Source organism: Epinephelus fuscoguttatus, linkage group LG4 (genome assembly GCF_011397635.1).
Source record: "Epinephelus fuscoguttatus linkage group LG4, E.fuscoguttatus.final_Chr_v1".
Taxonomy (NCBI): domain Eukaryota; kingdom Metazoa; phylum Chordata; class Actinopteri; order Perciformes; family Serranidae; genus Epinephelus; species Epinephelus fuscoguttatus.
Genome location: NC_064755.1, coordinates 12,995,936 through 13,010,410, shown reverse-complemented (window position 1 = coordinate 13,010,410; position 14,475 = coordinate 12,995,936). Strand labels below are relative to the sequence as shown.

General features: G+C 40.3%; 1 long non-coding RNA gene and 1 pseudogene across 1 annotated transcript; both read left to right on the top strand.

Annotated features, from left to right (window-relative positions):
- The first annotated feature begins 702 nt into the window (after nt 1-702).
- Nucleotides 703-14,351, top strand: LOC125886889 (uncharacterized). Its single transcript, XR_007449100.1, has 3 exons — nt 703-715; nt 838-871; nt 14,268-14,351. It is a non-coding gene; the product is annotated as an uncharacterized LOC125886889 (long non-coding RNA).
- On the top strand, nt 1,195-11,665 carry LOC125886884 (myosin heavy chain, fast skeletal muscle-like; annotated as a pseudogene).
- Nucleotides 14,352-14,475: the final 124 nt, after the last annotated feature.

The following is a 14,475-nucleotide window of genomic DNA, read 5'->3' as shown; positions in this document are numbered from 1 at the left end:
CCCTCAGTGCTCAATCTTACCCCTGACCAAAATGCATCTAGAGTGTTAAAAATCTCAGAGAGCTTTGACAAAAACTTTCAGAGAATAATCAACCTTCATGCTCTGATATCAGTGTTCTTCTAAGAGGCCTGATACTGTTTAAAATATATTTCTTGTTTTTAATGGTTTTACCTTTCCCCCCATTATGAGTCTTTACTGATTCTTGTTGTGCTTGTTTTGTACTATGGCCTTATGCTTAAACAAAACTGAGAGACTCGATAATGCTTAATAATAAAATAGAAATTAAAAACAAAAGATATTACTTCACTCATCCATAACATGCTAATGTTATTTTGTTTAAAATGTATGATTGGGAAAAGACTCTGTAAAATAATATTATATGGCTTATTATATAAAAATAATTACTTTTTAAAAAAGTAAATTGAAGCAACAGTTAAAGGCAAATAGAACACTGATGTTTTTTTAAATTAGCATACTGTCTCTAAAATGAAGTAATGATTAAGAAAAAATCAAGACTTGGCCATGACTGAAACCTGAAACAGATGAATCAGATGATCTATGATTGCACCATGTCTTTATGCCCGCCTATATGCCTTACCACATTTGGCATGTATACCATATATAACTTGTGCAGTGTCATTAAAACCTGATTCAATATAAAGGCTGCCTGAGGACACAGTGTGCAACGCTGAAGACCTGTGAGTTCCTACTTGTGGTAAAATGATTATCTCTTCACCTTTAAGCCACATCAATGTGTTCTTTTATTAATATATAAGTTATATTAACATTTGTTATCTTGATTTTACACCTATTCTAACCAGATTACTTTTTTAACAGGATTGGTGAATAGTGTTGAGAGAGAGGGGGTCAGGTAAGAACAACATTTAAGTATTTGAAGTGTCTTTATAATCATTTGATAAATATGCAAAATATTGTTCTTTCAATCAGTGTCCACAGCTCTTCAGGCAGACTTTTAACAAAACAAAACAATATTAGTATTAGTTAGTTTATTGTCACTAACTGAGTCTGAAAAGGACTTTGAATGAAGTTGAAGACCACCTGCAAGGAAACACAGACATGTTTCAGTTTGGATATGTTAATTATTCAGCAGACGTTTAAGATCATGTGCTGTTTCATCACATGGACTTAAAAGCATAAGTTTATGATGGCAGTTCCTTTGTCACTGTCAACCAGACATCACCTGCCACCATGAGTACGGACGCAGAGATGGCCATCTATGGCAAGGCTGCCATTTACCTCCGGAAGCCAGAAAAGGAGAGAATTGAGGCTCAGAGCAAACCTTTTGATGCCAAGAGTGCCTGCTACGTGGCCGATGCCAAGGAGCTGTACCTGAAGGCAACAATCATCAAGAAAGATGGTGGCAAAGTCACTGTCAAGGTCCTGGACACTCAGGAGGTTGGTATCATAAGTCTGAGTAATCTGGAAATTCAGCATGACCAGTTCTGATAATCATAAATGTTTTGCTCCAGGAGAGGACAGTCAAAGAAGATGACGTCTCTCCAATGAACCCTCCCAAGTATGACAAGATTGAGGACATGGCCATGATGACCCATCTCAATGAAGCCTCTGTGCTGTATAATCTCAAAGAGCGTTATGCAGCATGGATGATCTACGTGACAATGTGCTAATGACATAACAGTATGGTTGGAAAGACAGAAACACAGAGTTAACTGTTGAATCTCTGTGATCACTTTCAGACCTACTCTGGGTTGTTCTGTGCCACTGTGAACCCCTACAAGTGGCTCCCAGTGTATGATGCTGAATGTGTGGCTGCCTACAGAGGCAAGAAGCGTATGGAGGCTCCACCCACATCTTCTCTGTCTCTGACAAGCTTATCAGTTCATGCTTACTGGTAAGTCATTACCATAACAATGTCCAGTTTATATGAGGTTTCTGTTGCAGTAAAACATCATTAATTCTTGTGTTTTATTTAACAGATAGGGAGAATCAGTCTGTCTTGATCACGTAAGTTTATTACATTTACATTTGTTGACTCTGTTTAACACAGTCAGATATCTTGATCAGCTTCTTACAAGTCTGTGTCTATACCTAGTGGAGAATCTGGTGCTGGAAAGACTGTGAACACCAAGCGTGTCATCCAGTACTTTGCAACAATCTCAGTTGGTGGAGACAAAAAGAGGGACATGTCAAAGGTGTGTAACTGTATAGTGATCACAACTCACTTGTCTTTCAATATGACATATATTTCCTGGAGAGGGGGGGGGGGGATAAAGTCATTTTCTGATAGCAAGTTTAAACCTGGATTATAGGGGTCACTGGAGGATCAGATTATTGCAGCCAATCCCCTGCTGGAGGCCTATGGTAACGCCAAAACTGTGAGAAATGACAACTCCTCTCGTTTTGTAAGTATGGAGCGATTTCTACACGAGGCAGGTCTTGTTACAGATTGTCAGTGTCATGGGACTTTAAAAATTCCTTTCTTCCAAACAGGGTAAATTCATCAGAATCCATTTTGGCACAACTGGCAAACTGGCTAGTGCTGATATTGAGACATGTAAGTAATAACACTCATATGAACAATTGGAATTGAGAATTGGCCAGGCTGTGACTTATGAACAATATTTGTAGATCTGCTGGAGAAGTCTAGAGTGACATTCCAGCTTCCTGATGAAAGAGGCTACCACATCTTCTACCAGATGATGACCAACCACAAGCCTGAGCTGATTGGTAAGCAAACTGAGATTCTGCACAATGTGTAACCATATTACAACTTTCAAAGAAACATAAATCTATTTACCTTTCACACTTTTCTGATCTCCAGAGTTGGCACTCATCACAACCAACCCCTACGACTTCCCCATGTGTAGCATGGGTCAGATCACTGTGGCCAGCATTGATGACAAAGTTGAGCTGGAAGCCACTGATGTGAGTGATCCCCACTTCAAAATGTTTAAATATATTTTGTGCATTAAATACATCATCAAAAGTGCTTCTTCAGATGCAGTTACTTACGTGATTATATTTTGTGTGGACACCTCTTTTGAATTTAGAATGCTATCGATATCCTGGGCTTCTCCAGTGAAGAGAAGGCAAGTATCTACAAGATGACTGGTGCTGTGCTCCACCATGGTAACATGAAGTTCAAGCAGAAGCAGCGTGAGGAGCAGGCTGAGCCCGATGGCACAGAGGGTGGGTATTCAATGTCAGCTAATAGAAAATACCTTGGAGCAAGACAGTAATAATGTTTTTAATCACACTGGTTTCTGATGGAAATCATTGAACTGTTTTCAGAGGCTGACAAGGTTGCTTACTTACTGGGTCTGAACTCAGCTGACATGCTGAAGGCTCTGTGCTATCCAAGAGTAAAGGTCGGAAATGAATTTGTCACCAAGGGACAGACTGTGCCTCAGGTAAACATGAATTATTAACATCCGATATACTACTATTTAAAACAGATTATTTTTGTTGGTTGTAGTGAAATTATGTAATGTAATGTAAAATAATTCATTTGAAAGAAGAAATGCAGTGGAAGAGTTCAGTGTATTACTACTCTTGATGTGTTTTATACATTGCATGCTAAATGCATGATGCAAATTAAGTCAAGATCCATCTCAGCTGTATTTTCTATTTTGGATTTGTTGTGTGATTTGTCTCATTAGAAGAAGTTTAAATTACCAGTAATCTAGCATTTTACTAAAGTGTTGATGGACTTTATAAAATGACATCCTTGTTTTTATTCAGGTGAATAACTCAGTGAGTGCCCTGGCCAAGTCTATCTATGAGAGAATGTTCTTGTGGATGGTCATCCGTATCAACCAGACACTGGATACCAAACAAGCGAGACAGTACTTCATTGGTGTCCTGGATATTGCTGGCTTTGAAATCTTTGATGTAAGCTTCATTTCCAAATTCAGCAGCCAATCATTTTCATGACAGAATCATTCTTATTGCCTGCAAGAGACTATACTGATTATATTTCCCTCACAGTTCAACACCTTGGAGCAGCTGTGCATCAACTTCACTAATGAGAAACTGCAACAGTTTTCAACCACCACATGTTTGTCCTGGAGCAAGAGAGTACAAGAAGGAGGGTATTATCTGGGAGTTCATTGACTTTGGCATGGATTTGGCTGCCTGCATTGAGCTGATTGAAAAGGTAATCACTTGATTTTGTGATTATATGTAGTTGTTCTCGATTTGACTTAATGTGTCACTTAATGACATACTTTTCCTATGTTTTTCAAGCCTATGGGCATCTTCTCCATCCTTGAAGAGGAGTGCATGTTCCCCAAGGCCACAGACACATCTTTCAAGAACAAGCTGTATGACCAGCATCTTGGCAAAAACAAAGCATTTGAAAAGCCAAAGCCTGCCAAGGGCAAGGCTGAGGCCCACTTCTCTCTGGTGCACTATGCTGGTACTGTGGACTACAATATCATTGGCTGGCTGGACAAGAACAAGGATCCACTGAATGATTCCGTTGTGCAGCTGTACCAGAAATCCTCAGTGAAACTGCTGGCTATCCTGTATCCTCCCGTCGTTGAAGGTATGATAGTAACTACAGTAAACTAAAACCCATCTCAAGGTCAAACATACTGTATGTTTTTCAATAAAAAGCATGTGTTCATGTTCATTTGACATCACATTCTAACAAAATATGTGTACTGTAAATTATCAACAGAGACTGGTGGTGGCAAGAAGGGAGGCAAGAAGAAGGGTGGTTCTATGCAAACTGTGTCTTCACAGTTTAGGGTAAGGTTTAACATTGCAAATGCATTTCATATATCTCAGTTTGTATGAAAATTAATCATAAGACTGATCATTTTGGATCTACAGGAGAACTTGGGCAAGCTGATGACTAACTTGAGGAGCACCCATCCTCACTTTGTGCGCTGCCTGATTCCCAATGAGTCAAAGACTCCAGGTACATAGAGAACATAATCTCAATAGAGTCATTGAGAATTGGTTTAGTTTTGTTGGTGTGGTTTATGACATTTTGTGTTGTTTCAACAAGGAGATTATTTCATCAAAAAAGTTCATCAAGAAATTTCTGTTTTCCAGGCTTGATGGAGAACTTCCTGGTCATCCACCAGCTCAGGTGTAATGGTGTGCTGGAGGGTATCAGAATCTGCAGAAAAGGTTTCCCCAGCAGAATCCTCTATGGTGACTTCAAGCAGAGGTATCAGTGAATATTTCAACATAGTTTTGATGCAGATTATTAAAAGAAAATGCTCACACTGACCATTAACTCTCTCATAAAAGGTACAAAGTGCTGAATGCCAGTGTGATCCCTGAGGGTCAGTTCATTGACAACAAGAAAGCTTCAGAGAAGCTGCTTGGGTCAATTGATGTTAATCACGATGAATATAAATTTGGACACACTAAGGTAAGCACCTTTCTGTCCTTTTTCTTTTTTTAAGAAGAATTGTAAAGTTGTTAATCCGAGCGTATTTGAGTGTTTTCTGTTAACGATATAGTATGTTCCAGACACATCGATTAATAATAAAGCATAACATCTGAAAACTACTCACTTGACTTTAATGAATTCATTTCCAAATGCTCAGATGTTAGAACAGAGGTAAAGCAGCCAGCAAGTCTCCATTCATGAAACTCCTTACGCCTTAGAGGTTTTGAACCATGTAGGGTAGATGAAGTAATCACAATCTGAGTTTATCCTGCATTTATTTTTATTTTTTGTTTGTCCAGGTGTTCTTCAAGGCTGGTCTGCTGGGTGTCCTTGAGGAGATGAGAGATGAAAAACTGGCAACTCTGGTCACCATGACTCAGGCTTTGTGCCGTGGTTACGTCATGAGAAAGGAGTTTGTGAAGATGATGGAGAGGAGGCATGTTGAAAACAGATCAATCTGAATGATTGTTTGAAAAATCCCAAACAACACTGTCTATAAACGCTACTTCTTATCCACAGGGAATCCATTTATACCATCCAGTACAATATCCGCTCATTCATGAATGTGAAACACTGGCCATGGATGAAGGTGTACTACAAGGTCAAGCCTCTGCTGAAGAGTGCTGAAACTGAGAAGGAACTGCAAAATATGAAGGAGAACTATGATAAGATGACAAATGACTTGGCTGCTGCCCTGGCCAAGAAGAAGGAACTGGAGGAGAAGATGGTGTCCCTTCTGCAGGAGAAGAATGATCTGCAGCTGCAAGTAGCATCTGTAAGTTCACATCAACAGACAGTTGTGCTTTTTCCAGTTTTCACTGTCAATGTGCTAACATGTTTTTTCATGAAATTAACTAGGAAGCAGAGAATCTGTCAGATGCTGAGAGAGATGTGAGGACTTATCAAGAGTAAGATTCAGCTGGAGGCCAAACTCAAAGAGACAAATGAGAGACTGGAGGATGAAGAGAAATCAATGCTGAGCTCACTGCCAAGAAGAAAACTGGAGGATGAATGCTCTGAGCTCAAGAAGGATATTGATGACCTGGAGCTTACCTTGGCCAAAGTGGAGAAGGAGAAACACGCCACTGAGAACAAGGTTCCTAAATAATATTCTGTCCAGCAGATCAAGCAAAATTATAATGATTACCAATTATTGACAAAATCTTTCTCGCATACTTAGGTGAAGAACCTGACCGAGGAGATGGCCTCTCAGGATGAGAGCATTGCTAAGCTGACCAAGGAAAAGAAAGCCCTGCAGGAGGCTCATCAGCAGACTCTTGATGACCTGCAGGCTGAGGAAGACAAAGTCAACACTCTGACCAAGGCCAAGACCAAGCTTGAGCAGCAAGTGGATGATGTAAGTGCACAAAGTTGCTCAGAGTGGAAAGACAAGATTCTTCTTGAATGTGATGACTAAAACTCATTGTATTTCTCAGCTTGAGGGTTCTCTGGAGCAAGAGAAGAAGCTGCGTATGGACCTTGAGAGAGCCAAGAGGAAGCTTGAGGGTGATCTGAAATTGGCCCAGGAATCCATCATGGATCTTGAGAATGACAAGCAGCAGACTGATGAGAAACTTAAAAAGTATATTTTTTTAATTTATCCAACAACCACTCAACAACCACATCCTGGGGGACTGCTTGAACTCTATCTACTCTTTCTGCTACTTTCACAGGAAAGACTTTGAAATCAGTCAACTCCTGAGCAAGATTGAAGACGAGCAGTCAATGGGTGCTCAGCTCCAGAAGAAGATTAAGGAGCTTCAGGTGACATATTGAGCTACAAAAAACATCATTGCATAGTTTACAATTCCTGTGTTGTGTAGTAAAAGTGGAAGTTTACTGAAAGACATTACACCTACATTCAACAGGCCCGTATTGAGGAACTGGAGGAGGAGATTGAGGCTGAGCGTGCTGCTCGTGCCAAGGTTGAGAAGCAGAGAGCTGACCTCTCCAGGGAACTTGAGGAGATCAGCGAGAGGCTGGAAGAGGCCGGTGGTGCTACTGCTGCTCAGATTGAGATGAACAAGAAGCGTGAAGCTGAGTTCCAGAAGCTCCGTCGTGACCTTGAGGAGTCCACTCTGCAGCATGAAGCCACTGCTGCTGCTCTTAAGCAGGCTGACAGCGTTGCTGAGCTGGGAGAGCAGATCGACAACCTCCAGCGTGTTAAGCAGAAGCTTGAGAAGGAAAAGAGTGAATACAAGATGGAGATTGACGACCTCTCCAGCAACATGGAAAATGTTGCAAAAGCAAAGGTGCGCAATACATTGCATGCTATTTTAATACCCAAATTAGTACAGTAAATAAGGTAATCAATATTATAGCCAAAGTAAAATCTGATCACTGATCTCATCTCTCTTTTCCTCATCAGGGAAATCTTGAAAAAATGTGCCGCACTCTTGAGGACCAACTTAGTGAACTGAAGACCAAGAATGATGAAAACGTCCGTCAAATCAATGACATAAGTGCACAGAAAGCACGTCTCCTGACAGAAAATGGTATCTACAAGTTATCAGTGAATGATCTGTTGTGTGTCATTGAGAAATATAACACAAACTAATGGTATCATGACATCTCTTACACAAGGTGAGTTCAGCCGTCAAATTGAGGAGAAAGAAGCACTTGTCTCCCAGCTGACCAGAGGCAAACAGGCCTTCACACAGCAGATTGAGGAGCTGAAGAGACAGATTGAGGAGGAGGTTAAGGTAGGAAACTGTTCAGTAAGTGTGTATTGGTATATATGTTTGAGATTAAGGAATTTTGTATATTCAATAATATTTTTTACACCAGGCCAAGAATGCTCTTGCCCATGGCCTGCAATCAGCCCGTCATGACTGTGATCTGCTGAGGAGCAGTTTGAGGAGGAGCAGGAGGCCAAGGCTGAGCTGCAGCGTGGAATGTCCAAGGCCAACAGTGAGGTGGCACAGTGGAGATCAAAGTATGAAACTGATGCTATCCAGCGCACTGAGGAGCTTGAGGAAGCCAAGTGAGTAACATTCATACAATTGAATGGCCAGTTCAGAAGTGTTTCATTTTAGCATAAGTCAGCTGACAACTGCACTGCTAACATTAAAACTTGCATTTCAATAAATGTTTCCAAAATATTTTTATTTGCTAATCCAACACCTGTTTAAGAAAAAGATGAAAAACAATCCCTACCCTCAGAACATTAAGCCTGGGCAGAACACCAGTGTTACATCTGTAACACTGATGTATAGATAAACAGATTGATGTAACAGATTATCTGTTACATCTGTAACACCAGTATCTCCATTCAAATAGAGTATTCCCTCTTCCCACTGGGGCCAAATGGATTCAGCTACCTGTTGCATAATGTGTTCAGAGCTCACATTGCAAATTCTTGTTACTGAGGCCTCAGGTAATTTCCCACCGTTCATTGGGAGAAAAAAACTTGCCTTTTCCAAACAGGAAGAAGCTGGCTCAGCGCCTTCAGGAGGCTGAGGAGCAGATTGAGGCAGTGAACTCAAAGTGCGCCTCTCTTGAGAAGACCAAACAGAGGCTCCAGAGTGAGGTGGAGGACCTCATGATTGATGAGAGGGCCAATGGGCTGGCTGCCAACCTGGACAAGAAGCAGAGGAACTTTGACAAGGTAGCATTGTTTACTTTATATGGCTCAGCCATACAAACAATGAAAAAGACACTTTCATTTGTCTTTATACTGCTGTGTAACAATCTGAACTGCATTAATTGTGTTATTCAGGTGTTGGCTGAGTGGAAACAGAAGTATGAGGAGGGTCAGGCAGAGCTTGAGGGAGCACAGAAGGAGGCTCGTTCTCTCAGCACTGAGCTGTTCAAGATGAAGAACTCCTATGAGGAAGCTCTGGATCAGCTGGAGACCATGAAGCGTGAAAACAAGAACCTGCAGCGTGAGTTCTACATTATCGAACAGTTACACTGCATTCAACATGTTTTGGAATAAAGTCTTTATAGTCTACATTTTAAGGCTTCACAATTTACACCTGTATCTCCCTGCAGAGGAGATCTCAGATCTGACTGAACAGATTGGTGAGACTGGCAAGAGCATCCATGAGCTGGAGAAGTCCAAGAAGCAGGTGGAGACAGAGAAGGCTGAAATCAGACAGCTCTTGAAGAGGCTGAGGTACTTTGTTTTTCTAAGAGATCTGAAAAACATTCTAAATCAGCGACAAATATATTATTAAAGGTTTGAAAGCAGAGATGGACGTTCGTTCTTTGATATCATCAGGGAACTCTGGAACACGAGGAGTCTAAGATCCTGCGTGTCCAGCTGGAGCTCAACCAGATTAAGGGTGAGGTGGACAGGAAGCTGGCAGAGAAAGATGAGGAGATGGAGCAGATCAAGAGGAACAGCCAGAGGGTGATTGACTCCATGCAGAGCACTCTGGATTCTGAGGTCAGGAGCAGGAATGATGCCCTGAGAATCAAGAAGAAGATGGAAGGAGACCTGAATGAGATGGAGATTCAGCTCAGCCACGCCAATCGCCAGGCTGCTGAGTCCCAGAAGCAACTGAGAAATGTTCAGGCGCAGCTGAAGGTACTGTAAGACACAGAGCTGTTGCACAGACTGTGGTCAGTACGGAAACATGTATGTGAACATTTTCCTGATATTTTTCCACTAGGATGCGCAACTGCACCTTGATGATGCTGTCAGAGCCCAGGAGGACTTCAAGGAACAAGCTGCTATGGTGGATCGTAGGAACGGTCTCATGTTGGCTGAAATTGAGGAACTCAGAGCTGCTCTGGAACAGACAGAGAGAAGTCGCAAAGTTGCTGAACAGGAGCTGGTGGATGCCAGTGAGCGTGTTGGACTTCTGCACTCTCAGGTGAACAAACCCAGTCATTTATTCAATGATTTAAAAAGCTAATGAGATTTAAAAATAACTTGATAAATCAGGCATGTGATGACTCAAGTGCCTACATTTTTTTTAGAACACAAGCCTTCTGAACACCAAGAAGAAGCTTGAGGCTGACCTGATCCAGGTCCAGGGAGAAGTGGATGACACTGTTCAGGAAGCAAGGAATGCAGAGGAGAAGGCCAAGAAGGCCATCACTGATGTAGGTTTAAACTTCATTTGTTCATAAGCCAATGTATTTTTTTCACAGCATTTCTAATCAATGTTTTATGCTGTATTCTCTAGGCTGCTATGATGGCTGAGGAGCTGAAGAAGGAGCAGGATACCAGTGCTCACCTGGAGAGGATGAAGAAGAACCTGGAGGTCACTGTTAAGGACCTGCAGCACCGCCTGGATGAGGCTGAGAACCTGGCCATGAAGGGTGGAAAGAAGCAGCTCCAGAAACTTGAATCAAGGGTAAGAAATTCAGGATAACAATTTTCACAGCTGAAACATGAGTTTTGAAGAGAAGATGGATACTCATTATCTTGTTTTCTGAAGGTGCGTGAGCTGGAGGCAGAGGTGGAGGCTGAGCAGACGTGGAGCAGATGCTGTTAAGGGTGTCCAAATATGAGAGGAGAGTAAAGGAGCTCACCTATCAGGTACAGTCACTTTGACATTTAATATAGAAATCAATTTCACACAGCCTACTTCAAGTCAACATGTACATTTATTTTCTACTTTACTTTTAAATTAACTTTAATAGACTGAAGAGGACAAGAAAAACATCTCCAGGCTGCAGGATCTGGTTGATAAGTTGCAGCTCAAGGTGAAGGCCTACAAGAGGCAGGCTGAGGAGGCGGTAAGGACAAAACATACATTTTCAACACTCAAAACCTTGCTACTGTGGCAGGTTTATTTTACACAAAGTAGACTGTTGGTCTTTGTGGACATTAAAACAATGTCAATCTCTATGGTTTTCAGGAGGAGCAGGCCAACGTCCATCTGTCCAAGTGCAGGAAAATCCAGCATGAGCTGGAAGAGGCTGAGGAGCGTGCTGATATTGCGGAGTCCCAGGTCAACAAGTTGAGAGCAAAGAGTCGCGACTCTGGCAAGGTAAATACATACAAATTTCAGCTAAATGAAAATTAAATTTAGGTCATGCAATACTCTCATCATGACTGAAAATAATTACAATATTTGCCTTCAGCTTCATAAAATAAACAACAGACAAATCCTTTACAGAGTATAATAAGTGTGTGTGTGTGTGTGTGTGTGTGTGTGTGTATGAACTGTGTATTAATTTTCTTCTTCTTCCCCTTTTTCTTCTTCTCCTTCTCTACAGGGAAAAGAGGCAGCTGAGTAAAGCATTTCAGCTGATGGGCTGTTTCTAATCATATAATATGATGTGAAATATTCCATAATAAAATAATTTTTGATCTTAAAATACATTGTCCGTGTTATTTTGATCTAAATATGTCATCTCAGACGAAGCAGATGCTGGCTACAAAAACTATGCTGCAAATTTTTTTTTCTTTTTTTTTTTTTTCTTTTTTTTTTACATTTAGCCCAGCAAACTTTTTATGTTGAAAAGACATTTAGGAAAAAAAGAAAAAAAATTTTATGGTGACGGGTAAAAGACATTTAGAAAAGGTTCAAAAGTGAAAAGTTTTCACTGATTATTTGAAGATGTTGATTGAGCAGTCGCATTTCGATCTTATGTCACCAGGATTCACAATATTGAGATTTTTCATCCTCTACAGTGTCCAAATAATACACCTTTTAAACCTAAAAGTGCTCCCTGTAATGTAAAACAGTACAAGTGGTGCTGGCTTTAGGATGACAACAATAGCAGCATACAAGTTACATACTTAATCAAACTAACACATCCATAGTTTCCACTTATTAGACAAAGAAGACCATGTTTGACCTCCTTATTGATTACACCCCCTCATGGAACCTGCGGTCTGTTGACTTGGGTCTCCTCAACGTCCCTCACACCAGAAGGCGAACTTTCGATAGAGCCTTCAGTGTGGCAGCCCCAACCCTGTGGAACTCTCTCCCCATGGAGATTGCTAGATTGTTATTTTTCTTGTTGTAAAGTGGCCTTGGTTATTTTGGTACTTCTAAGCATCCTTGGGTCTCTTGAAACTAAGTTAATATCATTATTATTAATATCATGTTTATATTTATTAAGCAACAATTTAAAGATAACATGAAAAATGCTTTTAAATACAATGAAATAGAACAATACATAATTGATGCAGGGTCCTCTGGTTGTAGGAAGAAGTTTGATGTGATATGATATGATGGAAACTTGTGAATAAAACAAGTATTATAAGGAAATGCAGTCTTGGACATTCAGACCAAATGTCAATCTGTTCTGAACTAGAATTCAATGTTGAAATCCTGGTTGGTGCTCACCGGCATGGGTTATTTACAAGTCATCCAACCATGTACTACTCTATCATACATTAATAACTGCTGGAACCATCTGTAACATTGGAGGACTGTGGTATGGAAAAACTAGTCAATGTGCCCCCACTGTGCATTAATAGGTCCCAAGCACAGGCATTTGAGAGAGAGAGCCAAGACATTCCAGAGGTACTTTATTATGAAGAATGTCTCAGACCACTTTTAGACTCCTCTGGAGAAGTTTGAGGGAAAGGGAAAAGAGGTTTCAATATTGTCACTGTAATCCCAACATGAAACATTTCCAGGAGCATGAATGAACAATTCAAGATAAATTCTTGCTACAGGAGCTTTCTCTTGAGGCCAGCACTTTTGAATAAGGGAGTTCAATGAACTATGGCATCCCAGAACAGTGTATCCCTTAGTGCTCACTCTTACCCCTGATCAAAATGCATCTAGAGTGTTAAAAATCTCAGAGACATTTGACAAAATCTTTCAGAGAATAATCAACCTTCATGCTCTGAAATCAGTGTTCTTCTAAGAGGCCTGATAGTGTTTAAAATATATTTCTTGTTTTTAATGGTTTTACCTCCCCCCCCACCCCCCCCCCCCCCCACCCCCCCACCCACCCCCAATATGAGTCTTGATTACTGATTCTACTGATTCTTGTTGTGCTTGTTTTGTACTATGGCCTTATGCTTAAACAAAACTGAAAAACTCAATAATGCTTAATAATAAAATAGAAATTTAAAAAAAGGTATTACTTCAATCATCCATGACATGCTAATGTTATTTTGTTTAAAATGTATGATCGGGAAAAGTAAAACTCTGTAAAATAATATTATATGGCTTATTATATAAAATTAATTACTTTTTAAAAAAGTAAATTGAACAGTTAAAGGAACATAGAACACTGATATTTTCATAAATTAGTATACCTTCTTTAAAATGAAGTAATGATTAAGAATAAACCAAGACTTGGTCATGACTGAAACCTGAAACATCACATGATATATGATTACAACATGTCTTTATGACTGCCTATATGTCCTACCACATTTGGCATGTATACCATATATAACTTGTGCAGTGTCATGAAACCTCATTCAATAAAAAGGCTGGTTGTGGACACAGTGTGCAGCTGAAGACCTGTGAGTTCCTGCTTGTGGTAAAATGATTTTCTCTGAAGCTTTAGACCATATCAATGTGTCCTCAATTTAAGATATAAATTATATTAACATTTGATGTCTTGTTTTTAAACCTTCACTTACCAGATTCTTTTTCAACAGGATTGGTGAATAGTGGTGAGAGAGAGGGGGTCAGGTAAGAACAACATTTAAGTGTCTGAATTTAATTTACAATCATTTGGTAAATATGCAAAATATTGTTCTTTCAATCAGTGTCCACAGTTCTTCAGGCAGACTTTTAACAAAACAATATTAGTATTAGTTTATTCTCACTAATTAAGTCTGAAAAGGACTTTGAATGAAGTTGAAGACCACCTGCAAGGAAACACAGACACGTTTGAGTTTGGATATATTAATCATTCAGCAGACATTTAAGTTCATGTGCTGTTTAATCACATGGACTTAAAAGCATTAGTTTATGATGGCAATTCCTTTGTAATTATCAACCAGACATCAGCTGCCACCATGAGTACGGACGCAGAGATGGCCATCTATGGCAAGGCTGCCATTTACCTCCGGAAGCCAGAAAGGAGAGTGAGGCTCAGAGCAAACCTTTTGATGCCAAGAGTGCCTGCTACGTGGCCGATGCCAAGGAGCTGTACCTGAAGGCAACAATCCTCAAGAAAGAAGGTGGCAAAGTCACTGTCAAAGTCCTGGA